The sequence below is a fragment of the Excalfactoria chinensis genome, chromosome 1 (assembly GCF_039878825.1).
Source record: "Excalfactoria chinensis isolate bCotChi1 chromosome 1, bCotChi1.hap2, whole genome shotgun sequence".
Taxonomy (NCBI): Eukaryota; Metazoa; Chordata; class Aves; order Galliformes; family Phasianidae; genus Excalfactoria; species Excalfactoria chinensis.
The window spans coordinates 101,819,240-101,835,001 of record NC_092825.1 but is presented as its reverse complement, the minus strand read 5'-3'; the positions used below and the strand labels follow the sequence as shown (position 1 = coordinate 101,835,001).

Below are 15,762 nucleotides of genomic sequence, written 5' to 3'. Positions count from 1 at the left end.
AAATGGAATCTAGGAGTCCCAGAATACAGCATCCTAACTTACAAATAACAGAGGCAGAAAGACACAACAGGAGAATGAGAGTGACAAGGAACAGTACTTCACTATTTAGCATTGGAAAGTTTGATTCCTAAATGAGCCAATGCTACGATAAATGATTACTTGAGACTCCTTCACTATTTGACTGTCTTCTGTCAGCATGTTCCCAGCAGTTCAGCAAATCTTTGTAGCACTGCTGATTTTAATGACTGGTTTCCAGAAAATGGTACACCTAAAAGGAAATTTGGAGTTGGTTGTATTTGGCAAGTTACTGTAATTCTCTCACAAGACTGACATGCAGTCATGAGCACAGAAGGTGCACAAGATCAGGCTGTCTTCATCTTACAAGTCAGTCCTTCATTTTTAACATTATTTGGATATCTCATGGTTCGGCATTGAGTCTGAAATGGAAATGCCTAACCTACAGAGTTTCATAGAGAATCGAAGATCTAAGTCCTTACTTAGATCTTAGGAATTTTATATGTCCATACATTAGTGTGCAAGTTCATTCTCCTCCTCCTGCTTTCATTGCAATGAACTGCATCATAAAGTACAGACAAACTTCTGAACACATTTTACTGCAGAGTGCATCACAACGATTAGGTAACAGGGAAAAAATCTTACGGACAGTCAAGAGCCAGTGGCCCGAGAAGCTTTCCCCATCAACAAGAAGCAGAGCACTTCAGAGATGATAAAATACCACATAAATCTTCTGAGAAAAATATAAGAAAATGAGCAAAGTCATAAATCTTTAATATTTAACTCCTTTCAACACCACAGAAGAAGCACTATTTCAAAGAGCCAACCAGTAAAATGAATCAATATAAACCATAAAAGAGACGATCACAGGGAGTAAGGGCAAATCCTGGCAGTTCAGAAAAAAAAAAAAAAAAAAAAAAAAAAAAAAGAAGCCAGAGAAAACTAGGATCTGCAATGTCCTGCTGATCTCCCCAGGCAGGCAAGATAGTATCTTGGAACAAGTGACATAGATTTGTATAGCATATAATTAGAAGAGTCAATATGTATGCGTCTGTCAATAAATGTGGGTTAGCAATAAACTCTATAAGTTGCCAATTGGTCTTTTTTCCTACTGAGTGCAAACGGAATAGGCTTGTGTGATACAAATGACACCACGGAGCATTTTCGGCAGTTATATCCAAATACTTCCTAATTAGTATCAGCCATTAACCTTCAGTCAGTGGATCACTGAGGTCAAGACAGAGGATTTATAATCCAGCCAATTTACACCTATCTCCCTGTACAGTCAGGACTGCAGAGCGGCCTCTCAGCAGAAGCATTTCCTATGCAAGCACAGTAACTTTCACAAAGTCATTAGGCCCAATTAAAATTTGATGCTAGTTGTACAGTTGGCCACAAACCAAGGTAAGTTTCTTAGTCAGCTAGGGAGTAAGGAAGGCTAACTGACACTGTTTCAAACAACACTGTCTTTCAGCAGAAAATACGGATTTGGGCTAAATAAAATTTCATGAAAAATATCTACTGTAGGCAGAAAAGAATTTGCTTTTGTTGAAAGCTGACTACTGCAGAGCATTTTATTTTTCCAGTAAAGCAAAATGGTGGAAATTCAGTCATTCCAATATCTGTATGGCACTGTTCTATACTATGAGCTGGGCCAGAGAAATTTCCCAGGTTTTGCCACAGACCCAGGATGCAATACAAAGACTCGGTGATAAAATATGGTGCACAAGAGAATGTGTGTTGCAGTCTATTAGCCCACACACAGAACAGTGGTGACAGAAGACATCTAAACTAAAACATGTACTGTGTGCAAATACATCTGTTTTCAGTCAAAGTTCTTACACAGAACAAACATCATCTCAAAAAAATCTTATGAATAAGAAAAGCAACATGGGCAAAGATACAAGATATAGTGTTTAGGCAGAAGACTGCAATATTGCCTCTCAAAATTATCAGTAAAAGAACATCTCAAAGGACCTGATCAAAACTTATTAAGTCAACGAGACTCTTTCTACTGGCACAAACCGGCCTTCTATTTGATCCTACGCAGCAAGATGAAAATTTTATTTCTTTAAAAAAACAGTGCTGATTAAAAGAGCATTTCCAGTGAAAGGGCCTTCACTCTCTTATGAAACAGAAGCTGTACGTCTGCTTTTCACCAGAAATCCTGCTAGTTTGCTCAGCATACTGTATTTCAATCCTTGCTAAAATTTTAAAACATTTTCATGGACAGAGGGGAGACCAGAAGCTCCTCAATTGGCAGTGCCTTCTTTGCTTGAAAATGAAATATTTCCTTTTGAGTGTAGCAGCTACAGTAGACTGAATTTAGACCCTGGCAGGTCAGGAAGAAACCCTAAATTCTGGCAGCATAATTTGCAGAGCACTAGAAAAACCTTGAGTGCTCCAGGCCACTGCCTACCAATTGGCAGGTGTACCAAGGGGCTGCAGACTCAGAGCTAGTCTTTTGTTTCTTTGTTTGTTTGTTTTGTTTTGCTTTCTAATAAGACATTCACCTAACACTGAAATGTGAGAATGCTGGGAGGCAGAACAGCCAACAAAAGGAGGGGCAAGAGCAAAGTTAATGAGAAAAGCAGTAAGAAGATATTACCAAAGAAACAAGAACCAGCCACCAACTATATATTCGTAATCTGTGTATGCCATTCAAGGAGTTCTGCCCAGACTTTGACATGAGTGAATGCATGGGGAAAAGTCCCATGGATACCCAAAGTCCTTTCTGCTGTATTTCTTCCTGAATGGGAGAATGAAGTCTCTCCAGAAACAGGCAGATGAAGCTATGTACAAAAGGAGCTTCCCTGCATGGGTCATAGCACTGAAAACAGCGCACATGTGACATCACAAATCTAATCAGACTGTGCAGGGAAACAGGAAGATATTTCCTTGCCTAGGTTTGTTGTAGCCTTTGGCTTCCATCCAGGGGCTACCAACAAGGTTGCCCGTGATTGCCAAGCACAGCGATTGTGTCGTTATGTAAACACCTGTCCATGCGAGCACAGCTATACAGCTCACTCAAAAAGGCCGCCAAACAACAGATGGTAATGACTTTTGATCGTTACCAACATGGATGGGATTTTAACCAGCGTGTTAGAAGTAAAAATATCTCCAGCTCATTTCTTATTCTCTTCAGCTATTTTTCCTCCTGCTAACTTTATATATTATATATTACTCTACATTAAGTCCTGGGGAAGGTCTTGACTTAAAAAAAAAAAAAAAAGAAAAAAAAAAAAAAGAAAACATAACACCATTCTCCTGTGTAGTATAAAATAGGACTGGCAAACTTGTATGCCTACTGTTTACATTTTACAGTAAGAAGGCAATTTCACACTTCCTACTACTGATGCTGCAATATTTCTATACCTGCTTTTTTTGTTTGCTTTTTTTAACTCAAATCATGCCAGAATTAAAATGAGAAGGCTCATGAAGAATGTCACATCTTCTCAATTACAAGGAATTTGTGCCAGACCTCTGCCTGCATTTTTGTTTTATTTTAACATTGGTCTGCTTGCAGAGCCAGGTCAGCTCTCTAGCTGGCCTAGATTAATCAGCGGGGATTTATCCCTTACCCAGTCCCTCCTGCCCATCAGACAACCTGTGACTGTGCCCCTTCCCACATGGCTACCTCCACATGCAGTTTTAGTTCCAGCCATATAAACCAAACCACTTTCTGCAGAACCCCTCGAGATAAGGGATGTCTTTGTGCTGAAAATCATCCAGCCCGCGCTCTCCAAACACCTTCCGCCATCTGCAGAAAGCCAATGAATCAAAGGAAAAGCAGAAAGCTAAAAGTTAAAAGCATCCAAGAGGATTGCTGAAAGCATACGTTGTACGGCAGGCGTTCTGCAGCGATGTGTGGGTGGCCGGCTGCTTGTCTGGCTGCCTGCCCGCTGCTCCTCACACACTGGCAGCACACCTCCAGGATTCTGCCCTGCAAGGAGCAGCTTCAGCACAGACTGAACACTCTTCAGGAGACATGCACAGACCTCCTAGGTTTGAAGAGCTTTTGGGTTTGTGGTTATTTAGGTTTCTATTTATGAGCCTGTTGTGTAATAAAAAGTGTGCTGGAGAAAGAGTAGTTTTTTTCTTTATCTCAGACATTATTACTTTGACAGAAATTAAATTATAAGCCCTTATCGTCACTTAGGAGTGGAAAGTGCTGAAGGCTACAAACCTCCTGGGTGAAATCTTAACCCTGTGGAAAGCAAGGGCAAAATTACTGTTGGAATTAATAAAGCCAGGATCTCATTCAATATGGGAGGATGGGGAGGAGAGTGTTTGCATTTTCATGGAGAAATGGGATTACTTATTAACTGACTTGCAAAGACTGCCCACAGTCTCATCAAAGCTTATGCAAGTATTCCTGAGATTCTTACTCGCACTTAAATTTCATGTACAAACCAAATAAAAATCTCATAAACACAATATATGTCTTAGCTTGGACATCATCAATTTGTAAAATAGCATATTTGAGAGATTACATGGTTTTCTTTAATTATTTTCTGTGGTTAACATCCATTTAGGAGAATGAGAGAAGGAGTGTGTTATTCTGTGTTTTAACAAACCTCATTAATTACTGGGCTTTAAGAGGCCTTCTCAGTAAAAAACAAATCTCACAGCAGTGGCTAGTAAGTTTAGACTTCAGATACTGTACACAAACAAACTGGCCGGGAATGCAGTATTACTTTTAATGTGCTGTTTTGTATTTTGTATCTGTAACTTCTGACTTTCCAAGAGGCAAGATGTCAGGAGTGTTTTGTTGTCTTTCAAGAAAAAGTAAGGATGCAAATTGTGTGATATTATCATTCCTAATTCATCCATTTGTTTATTCTGACATCTCCATGGAACTAGATACATGAATTTTATGAAATTCAAATGTCTGGGTTTTTTACTTTGTCTAAGCACTTTCTGGCAAGGGTAGATTCTCCAGCAACACCAATAGCTACAGATCCTCTGACACACATGGAAATGCAAGCAACTCCATTGGAAATTTGCTCCAGGTAACCACCGTTTTGTTTTTCTTAGCATCTGCTATGGTTTGCATTAAATTGTATCTAGGTACAAGTCATATAAAGAGAACTGATAGCTCATTTTCAATACAAGCTTTAAATTTAGTCCTTCACTTTTCTCTTTGTCATTTATATCTGAATAAATGGAATGCTGCTTTAGAGCAGGAATCCATTGTCTTAATTTTATATCTTGGCCTGGCTGAAAGAATCCTATGATTTGCCTCAAGATTTCTCCTAGCTGAGTGCCATTTCTTTACTCATATTTCACAGTTTTTCTCATGTTGCCTCACTTATTTTCTCACACAAACCCCTTGTGACCTTCTTCTGACTGAACTGAAGAACTTCTTCTAAGTTTGTTCTCTGAGCCCTTCTACGTCTCAAGAAGCAATTCCACCTGGCCATCTTTTGTTCTTTACAGTTTACTGTTTCCACAGACAGGATTCATCTGACATAATTCCAGTACAGATATTTAATCTATGGTGGTTGTGTGAGCCCCTCTTGAGCTTTTCAAGGGGGAAATATCAGCAGGAAATAATTCATCTCATTGTTACTGCAAATGAACTCTGAGATCCCTAGGCTGCTGAGATGTATGTGTCTTTAACTATTCATTATGACAAACTCCACAAAAAAGACTGAGTTTTAAAACATCAAAAGGCAAAAACATAATTGAACGTGAAAAACAATTATGAACTTTTATATGGAGAAAGTTGTTACATGACAAGGGAAGACAGAACAAATAAAAAAGGTTTAATCACCTCTCTTACACTCTGCTCTTCCAGTTTCTAGGCTTCGATCAAGCCTAGAACTCAGTGAGCAGAGGCAGACGCTGGCTAGCTTATTCCACTGCTCCTTCACCACTCTTCCTGCTGTCTCTTGGTCCCCACAGCATGTCTGCTTTCCTGTCTTCCCAGCAGTTTCTCAACCTCTTCTTGAATCATCAGCATCATGATGGAAATGTCTCCCTTCTTATTCTGTTGCTCATACTCAGTGACCTCTGGCACATACTCCACTGAAATGTATTGAAGTTTCCCTTGGGAAGGAGTAGTCCTCACTCTTGAAGGGTTCCTCATTGTGTAGTCACTATAGAAGCACTACCCTGCTGGAACAAATAGAAGAGCCCAAATATCTTTCAACACACTAAGATATGTCTAAGATTGAAGAGCAGAATGGATTTTGTTCTCTGCAGATAACAGGAAGAGTCTGTTTCACTTTGCTTCTATATTTCATGTTATTATTTATTCAAAATGTCCAAGAATACCAGTGAAAAACCAGCATATAAAATATTTTGCTCATAACAGGAAGGATAACAGTTTTAGGTGTTAGTTTCTACAAAAATAATAAAAAAGCAGAAATCTGTTTCTGTATTAATGTGTTATCCATGCACTTTTATCCACCTCATGAAACAAGCATTGGTTGTGCTACATGTGTTTCCATTATATTTAATTTCTTTTGAGACAATAGAGTGGAGAGGCAGCACAGATAGTATGTTCCTGTTTTCATAGACTTGGACAAAAAAATCTTTGAATCACCTTGAAATTCACTGGTAAAAAAATGAGTGGATGGAACCCGTCTTCTTCCAAAAACCTTTAAAAAAAAGGTCTCTGTTTATTATTTCTGTGTCAGGGTATCTGTGATTGATATGGCCAGTCTGCAGTTGTATCACTCTTTATCATGTTTTACCTTGAAACTACAGCATGAATCAAAAATCACAGGACAGCTGTTTCTTACATGCCTAAATACAACAATATGAGTGTTTGGTGTTTGTTTGTTTGTTTGTTTTTACCTCAAATGACAGTAACATATGCATAGATTATATTTGAGACCTTATTTCTAAATTATCACTGACTTTCTTAGTTTTGTTCCTATCCATGGATTTGTTTTTATAGATACAGATCCTTCGTACTCCTAATCTCCATGACAATTAACCCGTATTCTTTGGAAGAGTTAACTATGACTACAGTCTGACAAAACATGGATGGATAATCAAAATCCTTAAACACCACAATAAATACAGAGAAGACAGAGGCAATACCAGCCTTCTAATTTATCCATTTAGGGCAAGGTGATCCTCACTTAGCATGCTGCTTCAGCCTGAACTGTACTGTGTTTCAAAACATTATTATTTTGTAGGAGCATAAGGCTTTTAAACTAGTTATTACACACTTTGGAGCCTTACCAAAGACACCAACCTCCAGATAAAATTGTAATAAATAGTGGTAGGGAGGAAAGTAGCTACTTCAAAGACTAATTAAGTATTTTGATTAGTTCATACTTGCTGCATTATGGCTGCTGTTTATAATTAATTCTATTATCTGATGTTTGTCAGTGGTGGTGTTTCAACCACTTCTTTGTTTACTTAATTGAGTGGTTTATAATCATCACTTTGGAAAAACGAGTTCTACTACTCTTCACTTTTATAACTGATTACACTTATTAAGTCTCTTTGCCCTTTCAGTTCCGATACCCTTCAGAACACTGGCAGGATTAACCCCAAGCAATAAACTAGCTTTCAGGTTGCAATGACAATGTGCTGAGCTCCATTTCCAACCTACAGTCAAACACAATCCTTCCTTTACTATCAGATATCTTTTCCTGCAATATACAACCTATTCCCCTCTAGCACCAATTTGCTATTTGGGTTGGTAATAGTGAATTCTTGCACTTACGAAGAGACCCATGGCCAAGGAGTGTTAATCACCGAGCTTTACCACCGAGTGACTGCAGAATTAGAGCCACTAGCACTTTTGACTTTCAAAAGTCAGCTAATTCCTTTCTCTAATTTAGGCAAAACAGTAATTCAGAGAGAAGACGAGGGAGCAGATATCCAAAACTAATTTATATTGTGAAGTGGTAAAATGCCTCTGAAATATGCCGATGATGCAAATCGAGAGAGTATTTTGTGTAGAACAGGAAAACTGGGAATACCACAGTGAGTAGCATGACCTTGAAAGCTAGAGTAATAGACATGGGTTGAAATTTTACAGTATGAAGTACAAGATCATGCACTTTGCGCTTTTCCACGTGTCAGGTACAAGTGTGGTCAAACTGACAAGAAAATAGAGGGAATTGTTGTGTCCACCTCAGTCAGAGGATAACAGTAGTGTTAGTGCAATATAACCATAAAGAAGTAAGTGTGATCCTATATCAACTCGGCTGGAACATTTCCTGTATAGAGAAAGGGAAATATTATTTCTGTTGTACATGACACCAATGAGCCCTTTTCTGTAGAACTGTCACAATTCTGGCTCCTCCTGCACAAGCAAGATAAATTTTAACTGATACTGTACAGAACAGGACCAGCAGGCAGATCAGGTGAATGGAGAGATCAAGGTACTAGGAAAATATAATGCAAGAAATGGTCTAGTTACTTACAAAGAGAAAGATTAAGAGAGAATTATGTTGTTTTCTATAAATAAATTGGGTCAGTAGAAGGGAAGGGAGGAAGAGTGGTAAACATGGTTTTAAATTAGTGGACAATTCTCTACCTGAATATATATATATATATACATATACATACATATATATATATATATATATATATATATATAACATATGTATTTCCACACCTTGCTGAAATATATATATATATCATCATAGTATCATAGTATCATAGTATTGTGCGAGTTGGAAGGGACCTTAGAGATCATCGAGTCCAACTCCCGGGATTCGAGCCCTCTGTGTAGCAGAGCGGCACTTCTACCCCCTGCTCCACAGGGGGGGATTCGAACCCGGGCCCCCTGGTGTTGCAAACGGGAATTCTACCGCTGCGCCACCGGAGGCACACAATATATTTCAGCAAGGTGTGGAAAATTTTAAAGCACAATGTAAAAGTGGATTTATAACCATCAAAGGGGTGAGTAATGCTTCAGGATTTGTAGCAGGAATTTTAAAAAGAGTAATTTTTAAAAATCAGAGTGTTTTTACAGTAAACTGTAACCACAGATGGAATGTCATAGATAGAATCCAATGACCCTACAACAGCATATTGTTTCCAGACCTCCACTCCTAAACTAAAACAGAATAACACAGCTGAAGAATTTTTATGTAAAATAATAATAATAATAATAATAATAATAATAATAATAATAATTCTATAACATCAGTAGATGGGAAGCTGAAATATAAAGGGTAGGCACAAGAACTGAAAGTAAAAGCTAAAGCTAAATGCAGTGACTGAGAAACATTGTTGGCCTGCTCTATAGTATAAAAGAAAGATCAGAAATGCCATGTTTGCCCTGCCTACCACAACACCATCTCATGAAAATTAAAAATTCATAATTGATTAAGAAAACTCTGCCAAACAAAACAGCTGAAGGGAGCCACTTGTGATTTTTAAACAGTTGAAATAATTTAGCATAAAAGGAGTAGAAGGGGATAAAAATAAAGCAAGTTTGATTAACTAAATTAGCATGACTAGTATGTGTCTAACAACTTATGATGAAAGATAGAAGAATACTGGCAAAGATTTCCTCTGTGCCAGTATGAAGCTACATATTTGGAAAGACAGGTTGTGCATCAAGTGGGATACTGTGGAAAACATGCTGTGATTTCACTTCTGCCAGCACCAACATTTCAGGATTGATATTTCATGTCTCTGATGACTGCAAAACAGCTTTACATAAGCATTTTTAATAACATTCCATGGAGATCAAGAGCTTCAGGTTTGCTTATTTGTTTTGTTTTGTTCCCCTGTTACTTGATTGCAAATAAGAAAGTTGCTTTGTCGCGTCATGTGATGCTATCCAAAAATATCGATAATGATAAACTTTGCCTCGTGGAATACAGAAGGCAGACAAAAGGCAAAATGGAGAAGGTTATTGCAAACCAGTGCATAGTAAATCTTAGCGACTGCGAAACATAATTCCATATTTATAGCCATTCCCTATCTTGACATCCAGAAATAACATGACTAGCAAGTGAAATATAAGATTGCACACAGTAAAGTAATCTTAAATATGAGGCAGGTTTTCAAAACAGCTGTGTTAGGTTTACCAGATTGCATTATGGAAATGTTAGACACCAAAAAATCATGCATTGATGTGTAAATAAGAAAAAAGGGGGGTGGTAGTCTGGGAAAGAGAATTCCCTCTGGTATTCTTCCTGCCAGAAAACAAAATCAGACAGCTTCCACCCACTAGTCTCTCCTTATCTCCCCTTCAGTTTCCAATGGCTTGCTCTGCAAAATTTCCCCAACTCCAACAAGCTGTTTAACCTATTGAGTATTTAAAATTACTGTTAGATTAACAAATGTACATCCTTTGTCAGTGCTATCAGGTTGTGTGAACCAAAACTGTTTTAACTGATCTTAAAGCAGACATTTTTAACCATAGCTTTTCTTAGTGCTGTGCAAAAGAGCTCTTGGTGTCGCCATATGGTCTGAAGCAATATCTAGACTCACGCTTTCTAGGCCAGTGAGATAGTGTACTAATGAGAGAAGGAGCAAAGGAAGCTCTAGGCAAGGAGGCTTCTCCAGAGATGCCAGATGATTTGTTTTCTCTGTGTATCAAAACTTGCTCAGTCCCGGCCTTTATGTGCTTTTTGCCTCGCAAGTACTATCTAAGAATCACACATCATAATTAGTTACCCATAAGATCATCAAAGAGTGCATCTTAGATACAAAAATATATGCCTTCTGATGCATTCAGGTGTGATTTTGATATCTACAGGTTAAGCACTCTAATTTTGAGAATTTTGCATGAGACAGAATAAAGCCACTGACTTCTTAAAGTAGTTAAACTCAGAATGCATATATGAAATACAAAAATTCTTTTGCAGACACATTTCACACTCATCTGCTCAACCCTTCCAAAGGAAAGGAGGAACGTATACCCAGAAAAGTAGACATTTCAGAACGTGGAAGAAGCAATAGCTCTGGCTCAATTTCAGTAAGTTTCAAACATATCATTTTGTTTCTCATGCACAGGAGTGCATTTCCAAAATGCACAAAGCAAGCAAACCTCAAACATGCAGGACTGGCATAGCTGAATCACTGTACTGGAAACTACAGTGCAGGTAGCAGGTTGATGGCATTGCCTACGCTTATGCATGTGAATTAAATAACACTAGCATTAATCTATTGTCACGAGTTTGAAGTATCAGGTCATGAGAATAACACATGCTTTCACATTTTGTACCAGGAGCTGTAACTTCACTGAAATACATATATCTCCAGTTGGCAAGCATACTCCGAATCACTCCTAGAGAGGTGCTGGCAAGTGGCTTCTCTATGTGTAAAATTGCACTGGCAAAGTGAACATTGGAGGAGGATGATCATGTGTCAGATCCTAGATCAGGTAGTTCATCTCCACATAGTCCTTCCACAATCTCCACACAATCTCTGCACAACTAACTGTTGTGAGGGAGAGACCCTCCAAGGACAAGTCACAACTAAAGTTTCTATTAGGTGCTCTGAGCAACCCTCCAAGCTCCAGTACCCTAAGAAGAGATTGATCTTCATGTAAATCCATAGTGCTAGGCACTTGAAAGAGGTTGCAACAACCCCCTCTACCTCCCGTCCTTGTCAACCCATGCCCCTGCTTTTCCTGCTGTTTCAAGAATGTACTGTTTCAAAAGCGATTTCAAAAATTTCAAGTTGATATAAATTTCCATTCCTGACACAAACTGCTCCCTCAGGCAAAGCACAAGACTGGTGAAGTCAAGTTGTTTCTGGGACTATCTGTCCATAGGGGAACAGAAGGGATCTCTGAGTCAAAGCCCATTAACTGAAATCACCTTGAACAAGCAATATGGATTTAGAGAGTGCCAGAGCAACCACTGAATTGCCCTTTAGCTAAAATAAGAAGGAAAAAGAAATCTCAGCAACATACAAGACAGGCATTTGTCTGTGACCTGAAGAAGTAGTAGACATCTTTTCTGTGTGTGCCAGCATAAGTATTAATAGACTCCAAGGGGCTCTTCAGTGAGATTCATGAAACTGGTTTTGAGAAAACCACAACTGAGACAAATAGATCGAAGGGAGACAGAAGGCTAAGTATAAAATTATTGTTTCTGCATGTGTTCAAAAGCCATTTTAATTTCGGTGTCCCAAGAGAAAGAAAAAGTGCCATGCACAAGAGTTTGTTCCATTTAATGATTCTATTGTGGTTCCAAGCTTAATGTAACCAACCATATGCTGCTCCTTTTTAAATATTTAACAATTAGTAGAGATAAAAGGGTCTATGAGACATCACATTGTGTTGGGATCCTAAAGTCAGAAAGGATATGTTCATACATATCCTAGGCCCTAGAAAAGTAACTTCAGTTTGAAGGGTAGATGCCACTCCAGTAGAAGTGCTTGTAGTATAATGGAAGAGATTTCAAAACCAGTAATTTGCAGGAAGAAAAGAATAGTTGTGTGAACCACCAAGAAAGGTCTTATACTGCTCTTTTCAGTGAGGTTCCCTTTTATGGCAAAACCTAAAGAAACCAGAACACAGACATTTTTTTTAGATTAGCATGATATAATACATTGACAACAAAAATACATGGACTTATCTGAGTTTAGATAGAAAAAAGGTTCCCAGAAAGTACACTAGGAAATGTAGGAAGGTGTGAAGAGGAAGGGTGAGGTGAGAAAGGAAATGCAAATAAGGCAATCTCACAAGCTTAAGTGGTTCTGATTAAAAATACTACTTTTGTCCCAAAGGGAGAAAAGGATAAAATCAGTGGTCACAACATAGTCAAGAAAAAAAGTAAGGTGGAGCAACCTGGAAAGGATACCTTCTCCAAGGAAAAGGATTGGGATTACATTGGACAAATATCTTCTTGGTTCTACCTTTTTAGCAAAGATTTCTTAGAAAAGGAAGCTTAAGTAAATTTTTTTTTTTTATGCAGTCTGAATGTGTACATCTGCCTGCTTGTCTAGCAACTGCCAGTCCTTCCAAGGAGCATGGAATCTGGTGGCCAGTTTCAACAAAACCTGAGTAGGAAAATAGAGTCAAAGATACTGCATTCCTACAGACTAATCCATGAGGAGAGTGTATAAAGACACACCCTGTTAAGTGTCCTAGAAGAGTATGCAATGTGAGATCAGCCCTCACACATTGTAGAAGTCCTGTGGGATATAAACCCAGGTCTCCTGGCCTCCTCAGGTCAGCTGGATGTGCAGCTGGTCCCTCTGGATGCCTCACAGGAAAGATGCAGACTGGGGCGGATGGGATGGTTCCACAGCAGCATCAGGACCTGGACAAGAAGGCAGGGAGTCTTCACTGCTGGAGGAGGGGAAGGGAAGGGAAAGGACGGGAAGGGAAGGGAAGGGAAGGGAAGGGAAGGGAAGGGAAGGGAAGGGAAGGGAAGGGAAGGGAAGGGAAGGGAAGGGAAGGGAAGGGAAGGGAAGGGAAGAAGATCACCCGCACTCCTATCCGCACCTTGTCACTCAGCTCTCAGGGAAACGAATCACTTCCCCTCCGCCGCTCGCCCGCTACGAGCCTTACCCTCCCCAGAGCCACCCCTCCGGGTCCGCTGTGGCCGGGGGGTGGTCAGGCTGCGGGCCGGGCCGTCCACGCGGAAGAAGCGCACCGCCCCCGCCGCCCCGCGCCGCCCGCAGGTGGCGCTGCTGCCATCCGCGCTTGGCCCCACCAAGCTGCCGCCGCCGCCGCCGCCGCCGCGCGGGCCGGGCTAGCGCAGCCCCCCGGCGCCGGCCGCAGCCCCTGGGCCCGCCCGCGGCTGCCTCCGCGGGGCCGCGCCTCCCCCGCCCTCCCTCCCGCACCGCACCGCGCCGCCTCCCTCGTTGCCACGCGCAAGCAGACACGCGCGGCGACGCCGCGACCGTCCGGTCGCCCCTCGCTCCCTCTGCGAAGCGGCCCCGAGAGGAGCCCTCAGAAGCGGGTGCCCCTGCGTTGCGCGGGAGGTGGGCGAACAGCATTGGGAATGGAGGCGACCGACGGCAGCCTGGGGGCCGTGTGACAGCCCACCGCGATCGCACACGCATACGGCAGGGAGCCGGAGCCGGAGCATAGCCGGGCAGCAGAGACTTGCCCCGTCCCTCAGGGCGCCGGCATGGAGTGAGAGCAGCGTGTCGCCTCCAGGTAAGGTAGAGAGGGGTGCGCGAAGGTGCGAGATAAGGGTTTGCGTTTCTGTGCTTCTGCTTCACTACTCGCTGACGACGCCTTCCTCCCCCCGCCCCAAAAAAAACACCCTTCTTCAAGCCCCCCGGCAGCCACCGCGACGGTGCGGGGGGATGCGGGGTGCGTTACTTATGTAACCTGGGGTTGAGCCGTGTTAGGCTCTCTCCGCCGGGCAGGGAGCCGATGGGGATACTCGGCAGGTGGCGGGCTGGGTCCGGGGGCCCCATTTCCAGCTGCCGTCGCGGGAGCCCTGCACGTAGGAGACCCGAGTTCCCGAGCAGAGCGCTACCGCCGCGGGCTTGGCCAGGGTAGTCGCGCTGCGAGGCTCAGGTGTTACCCACGGGAGGGGGTGAACAGGGAGTCTGGGGACGTCCCGTCCGGCCCAGCCACTCCATCCCTAGCTGCAGAGTCAAAGCCGGGGATGACTTCAATGAGGCGGGCAGAGGGGCTGCTTTGGCTGCTCCCGTCTTACTCCTCCTCTGGAGGGACAGCGGAGGGAGACTGCACTGAGGGAAGCTGGAGTAGGGATGGGTTGTCGTGAGCAACGTTGGGGGCAGTCGGGGCCAGGCAGAGTAGGCGGGGGGCGCTGGGGGCCAGCTTAAATGCTGAGGAGACGGTGTGACCCCAGTGTATTCAGCCTCTAATGGGGAAAAGAAGCAGCGGGAGCAGTGGGTACAGACGGTTGCTCGCAAAGGGGGTGCCCGTCTCCTCTTGTAGGGAGGGAGAGCGAGCTCGGTATCACCATGGCGACCTGAGGGAGGAAAGAGCTAAATAAATAAATAAGTGGGAAATAACTCCCCCCTTTCCATTCCCCCGGCTCTCTCCGCCGCCTCCCCTACCCTGCCAGGTCCCGTCTCAAGGAGGGAAGGGGGGGTTCATATATCACAGTCAAAACTTTCCCCTGAGATAAAAAGGATCGAGTAAATGGCCGGTGAACCATGGTGGGGAAGGGGTCTCCCAACACGGCTCAGCGAGGTTCGGCTATGGATAGCCCCGAGCCGCCATACCTGGAGTCTTTTCTCGTGCAACGTAGGAAGGTACATTTCGCGGGAGGAAAAAGCTACTTCAGGACGGGCTCCCTGTGGCAGCTATGCCCTTTTCACCCTGTCCTCTTCCTCTCTGTGCACCGCCAGCCCCAGGGGGGCTCGCCGCGACGGGGGAGCCCTGTTAGCTGTTACGAGCCCGTCCCGACGCAGCTTCAGAGGCACGACCAGCAGAGGCTGTTTCAGAACCATGGTCAGCGACAAAAGAGCGCTCAGCATCGTGTTCTGTGTAGGTAGTTGTTTCAGGACCATGGGCAGCGCCAGCGCGGCTGGAGCGCGATTCCCAGCTGGGCCCTTAGGGTCGCGCCGCTGTCCCGAATGGCACCAGGGGCACCTCCTGCGGTTGTCCCCGAGTCACAAACGGCTGTTTCTGCCAGCCAGAGCCACCCTGAGCACATCGTCGGTCCCCACGGGGTGTCGGCAGCCATAACAAGCCTCATCTATGCCTAAACTTTCCTGAGGCAAAAACATGCAGGAGCTGAAAGTCTTAACAAGTGGCATGCTTGAAACGAACTTGCTCAGGGTTGCTTCTTACGAGTCTTTTGTAGTGGTTCTCAACAACTTGTTATGGTTAACTGGTTCCCCAGCAGGACTGTTCACATACACAACATCCATAAA

At 42.7% G+C, this 15,762-nt stretch overlaps 1 protein-coding gene across 2 annotated transcripts in view; it reads left to right on the top strand.

Moving 5' to 3' along the window:
* The first annotated feature begins 13,689 nt into the window (after positions 1 to 13,689).
* KCNJ6 (potassium inwardly rectifying channel subfamily J member 6) overlaps positions 13,690 to 15,762 on the top strand; it is a 150,924-nt gene continuing 148,851 nt past the window's right edge. The window contains exon 1 of one of the 2 annotated variants that reach the window (XM_072341145.1): positions 13,690 to 14,062. The gene's annotated coding sequence lies outside the window, so the exon portion shown is untranslated. The remainder of the gene's footprint in view (positions 14,063 to 15,762) is intronic. The other variant, XM_072341135.1, reaches the window with a different exon arrangement.